Genomic DNA, 8,187 nt, shown 5'->3' on the forward strand with positions numbered 1-8,187 from the left:
CATAATTACTTTGAGATTCCTCATGTGGTATGTATCAGTAATTGATTCAGGGGTGCCCAGGTGGCTCAGTCGGTTGAGCATTGACTCTTGATTTCAGCTCAGGTCATGACCCCAGGGTCATGGGATCAAGCCCTGCATCTGGCTACACATTCAGCATGGTGTCTGCTTGGGATTCCCTGTTCCTCTGCCCCTCTCCCCTACTTGCGCATGCTCATGCTCTAAAATTAAAGTAGTTGATTCATTTTCATGGGGGGGGGGGGCAGTGACATATCTGCTCAGATCCTTGTTGTTTACTTCCTTCTGCTACCTTTGGGCTTATTCTTTCTGGGTTTCCTTGAGGTATAAAGTTAGGTTGTTTGATATCTGTCTGCTTTCTGGGAGTTTATTCTATTAACTTCCCTCTTAGAACTTCTGCAGAATCCCATAGGTTTTCAGGTGTTGTGTTTCTATTTTAAGATTTTTATTTCCCTTTTGATTTTTTTCTTCGACCCATTGTTCAGTAGTGTGCTAAGTTTCCCCCTGCTTATAAGTTTTCCAACCTTCTTCCAGTTATTGGTTTCTAGTTTCATATCACAATGGTCAGAAAAGATACTTGGTATAATACCCCCAGGGCCTGTATTTGTTTTACTACCATTTCTGCCTTTGAGAAAACCTCTTGTTGGTTAGTACCCCAATCTCATTGGCTTCCTTTCTTAACCAAGGCATATAAAGGTGTTAATATCTGTGCTAGACGAGGACTAAAAGATCTCCAGGAACCCAATAAACCAACCAAAGCTTTTAATTCTTTTGCCATTACAGGGATTGGGAAGGCTTATATTTTATCAGTGACTGCCTCTGGCATTGCTTTGGTCTTACCTAACCACATGACTCATGGGCACATTACTGATTGACCTAGCCCTTGATTCTATCAGTATTTACCTTCCAACCTCCTAAGTACACTTGTAATGCCGCAGTTGCTGGAGACAAGGAGGGTAAATCACAAGTTAATACAGCATCTATAGAATAATAAAGCACCATCTCTTCTAACAATATCCATTTTTCCAAATCTCTGGGTACCATCCTATGACAAATGGTGCGACTATGGAACATCTGGAAGGTTCATGGTTTCCTGCTCCACATGAAAGCAGATTGGTTTTGGGATTCGAGTTCTAATGGAATGCCGTAAAGGGCATTAGCTTGGTCCAGTACATAATGATAGAAAAATTCATGGTATCCATTAAGACCTAACAATAAGGCTCTATCAGGCACCTGTAGGTTGGATGGGTGGAGTAACTTTACTGAGTTCCTAGAACCTATTGTCATTTGTCAGGTCCCATTAGGGTTCTTTATAGGCCCAGCCTGACTATTGAATGAGCTTTGAGCAGATCTACCCTAACCTTTTCTAATTCTCTAATGGTGGTGATTATCTCATTATGGCCCTCAGGTAGTTTACATTGTTTTTATTACTTTCCAGGGGATAGCAACTGTATAGACTCCCATTTTGCAGGAGTCCTGAAGACAGGTTTCATTATTCGAGTATGTAACCTAGTTCACCTGTTTTTAAATATAATTTATTGTCAAGTTAGCTAATATACAGTGTGCTCTTGGTTTTGAGGGTAGATTCCTGTGATTCATCGCTCACATACAACACCCAGTGCTTATCCCAACAACTGCCCTCCTCATGCCCATCACCTACTTTCCCCTCTCCCCCACGGTGCCCCCCCCCCCCCCCGCTGTCAACCAGAAGACTTTTAAATACAGAGAACAAAGTTCACCTGTTCTTGTAATTAGATCCAGATCCTAGAAAACATCTACACCCAAATTCTACTCAGGAATGGGGAAATATGCACTAAAAAACAGCAGGAAGGAAGCCTGCCCATTTGTAGATAAAGACTAATTTGTCTGACCTTGATAATCTGTCCCCCATTAACATTAATGGCTTCACTGTCTCTCCCCAAAGTTTGAGAGGTTTCCACAGATAAGTGTGCATTTAGCTCTAGCATCTATCAGAGCAAGTACAGGCTGCCCATCAGCACAAGACCAATAAACGGCCACTTCAACATGGGTCCCCCCCCCGACACACACACTAGAGGGCAATGTTGGCCTAACCCCGTATCTCTAGGGTGGGTGGGGTAGGGGGTATCCACCCCTGAAATTCCTCCATTAACGGAGAGGCACTTGGCGACACACCTGGCTTTGAGTCTTTCTTCAAGGGAGTGAACTGCTTTGCCTTAGCACCTTCCATGTGCTTGGCGAGACTAGATTGGGTTGTCTATATTTTCCCTCTGTGTTCCAGATATTACATCTTGCCATAATTGTTTATGAGGGAACTTGGTGGGTCTCCTTTCCGCCATTTTATCATTGGCAGGATCCTTTGTTTCTCCCCATTTTCAACCCGATTCCCTCAGGACAGATTCTTTCGGTTTCATTTAGTCAGCCATCATAACAGCTACTATAGCAATGGGCCAATTAACCATAGGGGCAAGAACAGATACTAAAGTCTCCTACCATGACCCCAGGGCTAACTGTAAGATATGGTCTTTCCTACCAGAGGAAAATAATTCTTTGCCTGGGCCTCTAAAATGTTGGGCATCAAAGGCATGTTTTATTCCTAGTTCACCTATAATTTCTTATAGTTCTCCCTTAAAGGTCCAGCATAGTGAAGAGCAGGGGCAATATTCCCTTTATTTAAGCCAGGTTATGGTAATGTTAGTATTTATCCAATCAAATTAGCTAAGCACCTAGATTTTCCATGCCTGCATCATCTTTGACACAAAGCAGGTTGAGCAGTGACTGAAGCCATTTTGACATCTCAAACCCACTTAACATATCTCCCCCAGTATCCCACCGTCATAACACCCAAGAAGCCAACCCTTCCAAGCCCATTTGCTTAAAGCAGCTGGTTAGCTCCACTAATTCGGCAGAATAGTCCCTCATAGTTATTTTCTCACTAGTGGGAACTTCTTATCCCCAGGCTCACAAGTGGCCTGGGTCTTTGAATCAGAAGGTGTGCCCATACATCGTTTTGCTCCTCCATGATAGGTACTCATCAGAGGAGTCATTATCTCAGAGATCGCATGATTTAGGGTCCCACTTCTCTTGGGATACAGTTCCCACTTTAGTGTGCAACAATCTGTGCCCGTGCATCTTTGCCACCTTAAATGCCATAGTTTCCAAGCATTCTTCCTGCTGTTGGGTTCTTTTGGACATAATGTCCATATTAGAGGAACAGGGGTTCCTATATCCTTTTCCAAAGCCTCACTTCTAAAAACACACTTCGCTGATTGTTCCAATTCTCTCCTTACTAGTAATTCCTTTTCCCTGGCATCTAATAATGCACAGATCAATGGCCAAACTACTACCACAATAGCTTATTCACTTTCCCATCTCCATTTCCTTCCTCTCCTCCCACCCCTACTGTTTCAGATATGATATCTAACAATACCTTGGGCTTTTGGCTGGCAGGGGGCGGGGATAGGGTGCATTACTGTTTGCACTGGTCTGAAATGCTCCAAAAACCTGGCAAGTTGCGCCACATGGGGGTGGCTGGCCAACCTGGGATTTCTCCCACAAACAATGGGCTTTCCCCTGTACCCAGGCTTTGGTTTTCAGTCTCCTGGCTGACTTGCCCGTTGTTAGAACGTGGAGGAAGTTCAGTAGCCCAAAGAGAAGGCACTCTGAGACTGAAAACTGAAGCAAACCTCTCTATACCATTTACAGGGTTTTATTCAAGGTGACTTACCGACAGTGGGGAATCAGGCAGAAAATGACTCACTGTAACTGCAGAGCTATCTTCTACCCCTGTTCTCCACCGAGTCCAGCCCTTAATCCTGAGTTTATTTATAGAGCAAGGGGCATGGTGGGGCGGTCACAGGGTAGTTACCTAAAGTGGTACCTTCTGTGTGCACCAGAGGCTCTCTGCTGGTTATCTAAAGTGGAGCCTTCTGTGTGCCACTTTAGGAAAGATCAAACTCCGAACAAGCCTTCCCACATTCCAGGCAGGTTATACCTTAATTTCCACAGGGCATGGAACACGTAGGGGAAGTCACTGAACAGGCCAGAACAAGATGGAAGGCCAAAGATGGAGTCAGATGGAACTATAGTTCCAAAATTCAAAGTCTTTTGAAACTGCACAATATCAGAGTGACTGGCTTAAATAGTGTACCTGTTGAAAGGCTTCCCTAAAATACTGTGGATGTCATCATAGAGCAGGGCTACCTATTACAACAGATTTTCAGTATAGATAAATGGGCTTTGGGGGGAAGAAAATGCCCATTAGGACATATTCCAGTAAAGCTTCTAAAGCAGTTAATTACACTCTAATTTAGTGAAGCGTATTTGAAAGCTTAACATTTAATCCTACATAAAGTTACTTTGCATTTAAGAACAAATGATACTCTCACAAAAGTCTATGCACAGAAGTTTTATATCGAGAAGCTTTCTGACTAATTTAAAATATGTCACGATAGGGGCACCTGGGTGGCTCAGTCGGTTGGGCGTCCGACATCGGCTCAGGTAATGATCTCACAGTTTGTGGGTTCGAGCCCCACATTGGGCTCCATGCTGACAGCTCAGAGCCTGGACCCTGCTTCAGATTCTGTGTCTCCCACTCTCTCTGTCACTCCACTGCTCACACACACTTTCTGTCTCTCTCTCTTTCTAAAATATAATTAAACATTAAAAATTTTTTTAAAATAAAATACATCACAATTGACCAAGTGTGGTGAATAAATTTTTGAAATAATAAATATTAGACTTCTATATGGTTTTAATATTTGTTGAATAAACCACTAAAACTGGGTGATTACTTATTTATTGACTATGTGCACTTAGTATTTTCATAGTACTTTGTAAAATTTTTGTTCGAGATGTGTATTTTAATTTGTGAAGATATTTCCCACAACTCTGTTTACTATTTTAATATTTTATTAAACTTTTTAAAACTGAAAGTCTAAAGCAAAAAACAAGAACCTAAGAGTTCATTCACATCATTAGTCACAAGCCCAGAAATCTAATGATCTCAGATAACTTTAATTGCAATATCCTCCACCCCAATATTTAACATGGGAAATCCATTGCTAAGATTCTCCTTAAATGTAAAGAAGCTATCCTTTCCATATTACCATACTGCATTCTGTATTATCTCTAAAAGTAAGGGAAGTAAACAACAGCTCTTATTACAACTTAGCATGTCTTTTAGAATACAAAACTTTTTTTTTTTTTTTTTTTTTTTTTTTTTTAATTGATAAATTTTTTTTAGTTTTTTTTTTAAATTTTTTTTAATTTTTTTTTTCAACGTGTTTTTTATTTATTTTTGGGACAGAGAGAGACAGAGCATGAACGGGGGAGGGGCAGAGAGAGAGGGAGACACAGAATCAGAAACAGGCTCCAGGCTCTGAGCCATCAGCCCAGAGCCTGACGCGGGGCTCGAACTCACGGACCGCGAGATCGTGACCTGGCTGAAGTCAGACGCTTAACCGACTGTGCCACCCAGGCGCCCCAAACTTTTTTAACTTTTATATCAAAAAGTTTAAGTCATATCAGAAAGTACATTTAAACCTAGTGCTTTTAGTCTTTCTTCTTCATAAGCTTTTAAATCAAAAATGCAATAGAAATGACTTGGGTTAAGATTGCCTGGGGGAAAATGCATGCACACTTACTCCCTTATGTTTATTAATCTTATCTAGAGCTTTAGGATTTTTTTCTAAAATTTATATAACAACTTTCATCATTTTTTTTCTTTTTTCTGTTAAACAGAGGAAGAGATAGAGAGCAGGGGAGGGGCAGAGAGAGAGAGAGAGAGGGAGAGAGAGAATCCCAAGCAGGCTCTGTGCCATCATCCTGCTCAGTCTCACCACCATGAGATCATGACCCGAGACAAAATCAAGAGTTAGATGCTTAACTGACTGAGCCACCCAGGCATCCTGACTTTCATCATTCTTGAATTGTATTATCAAGTGATATTTGTGGTATAAAAATATATATATTCTTTAAAGACTCAAATTTGGGGGCGCCTGGGTGGCTCAGTTGGTTAAGCATTGGACCTTGGCTCAGATCATGATCTCGTAGTTCATGGGTTCGAGCCCCGTATTGGGCTCTGCAATGACAGCTCTAGAGCCTGCTTCAGATGCTGTGTCTCCTTCTCTGTCTCTCTCTCAAAAGTTAATAAACATTAAAAAAATAAATAAATAAATAAAGACTCAAATTTTTACATTTCTTGGTGTCTGAAAAATAATACTAGTTGTCCATATATAACAATTTTGTAAGGAATGACTGTATTTCTGATCTTTCTTTTGTGGAGTCTAATTACTCAGTAAGGCCTCAAAGTCATGCTAATTTACATGACTTATTGTTGCCTGCGGCAACTCAACCTAGAATGATAGAGAACACAAAGTCTTTTGCTTTAGGAAAACAAAACAATGCTTTTAGAACTTTTAATGGTGCACAAAAGACAAGCAGAAGTTGGAAGCTGGATACCAAGTCTTTATCGGCTTGGGTATAGGCTATAGGGCTGAGTCTTTGGGTAGGAGCCCCCTTGTCTGGAACACTCTTCCATTTTTGTAGAGTTTGGAGGTTGGGGGTGGAATGGGCAGGTTAATTTAACTCTAAAATCTTTCCCAGAATGAAAAATGTATGCTTTCAGTGAGTATTAAACACTCAGAATATAAATAACATTGAATAAGTCTTGTGTTTCATAGCAAATTACAAGCAATGTGCCCTCAAACTTGTAGTACAAAATACAAATTTTGTAAGTAATAGTTTATAGTAGGGTTTGGAGACTAAGCAAAATATCAAATATGGAAAATAATATTGACAGTATCAGTGAAACTTCACAAATATAAAATACATCACTTGTCACATTTGAAGTGTTCCTAAGTGTGCTTTTGATTTTAAATCTATTAAACCCCCTTAACCCTCTCATTTTCTATTTAATGATCTCTATGTAAGTCCAAATTTTCATCCTTTTTCAACTTTTAGTCCTTCTCCAAAATCTTCCTTGATTATTCCTAACTTCACTGACTTCTTTTCTGAATTTCCCAAGAGAAATGCTTCTGTAGTGACCAATAGATATTTAAAAACTCTTGCTCATTAACCACTTTAGTTTTTTAAGTTTATTTATTTGTTTTGAGAGAGAAAGAGAGCGAGCAGGGAAAGGGCAGGGAGAGGGAGAGAGAGAAACCTAAGCAGGCTCTGTGCTGTCAGACAGAGCTTGATGTGGGGCTTGAACCCATGAACTGTGAGCTCATGACGTGAGTTGAACCAAGAGTTGGACGCTTACCCAACTGAGCCACCCAGGCCCCCGACTCATTAACCACTTTAGTTGAGCATTTCCTTCTCCCTACTGGAATATAAATGCTGAAAATAGGGAAGTTATGAGATTAGAAAATAATCAATAGCTAGGTGGTAAATATTGGCTTCAGAACCAACAGGCAGAGATCTAAGTAGAGCAGCATCCTCCTGGCAGCCTCTTCAGCAGTTGAAACCACTATTTGTGAAGAATAAAGTTGGTCATATGGGAGGGATGGAAAGAAAACACTGGGCCCCAGCCTGAATGAATCAATCAGCCTCAGTTGAAAAAAAAAATGTTTTCCAATCATTTGAACACTGGAGGGCCCAAGACTGAGTCATTACCATATGGGAAGATAGCAAATGAGTGGAGGGGGAGGAGCAAGCTCTCATGAAGCCAAATGCTTTGCAACCCATTGGCAGGAAGAGAGAACACCTGGACATGCCTCCTTTGGGGTAAAGGTGTTGGTCTGGCTTGAGGAGAGCTAAGGGCTCAAAAGTTCTCTTCAATGATAACTTCATGGTCCAGTGTTGTTATTTCAGTTGTCTCCATGGAGGATGGAGACACCTTGGCAAAGGAGCTTTGGGTGGCCGCATGGGTAGAAGATCCAGGCAGGGTTGATGAGGTAGGAGATGGGGTAGAATCAGGGATGCAGGTGACACGATTCGACTTTCCATCTGCATGAATGATGATAGTGGTACTGTTGGTGCGCTTGCCAAAGTGGACAAAATATAAGACCAGAATAACAAGGGTTGTGGCAATTAGACAGGCCAAGAGACACACCAGAAATGTTTTCCAGAGTGACCACGGTTTTGCTGTAACCTGCAATGAAGTATGAAAAATATTTCAGCAAATTACATAGAAGTGACTTAGGTAATTGATTTCAATTACTCCACATGCTATAATTTAAAGTAGTTTAT

The 8,187-nt window shown here is 41.0% G+C and overlaps 1 long non-coding RNA gene across 2 annotated transcripts in view; it reads right to left on the reverse strand.

Annotated features, from left to right (window-relative positions):
- LOC125914579 (uncharacterized) overlaps window positions 1–3,819 on the reverse strand; it is a 31,666-nt gene extending 27,847 nt beyond the window's left edge. For both annotated transcript variants that reach the window (XR_007455352.1, XR_007455353.1), the window contains exon 1: window positions 3,722–3,819. This is a non-coding gene — a long non-coding RNA (uncharacterized LOC125914579). The remainder of the gene's footprint in view (window positions 1–3,721) is intronic.
- Window positions 3,820–8,187: the final 4,368 nt, after the last annotated feature.

Source organism: Panthera uncia, assembly GCF_023721935.1.
Source record: "Panthera uncia isolate 11264 chromosome D3 unlocalized genomic scaffold, Puncia_PCG_1.0 HiC_scaffold_8, whole genome shotgun sequence".
Lineage (NCBI taxonomy): Eukaryota > Metazoa > Chordata > Mammalia > Carnivora > Felidae > Panthera > Panthera uncia.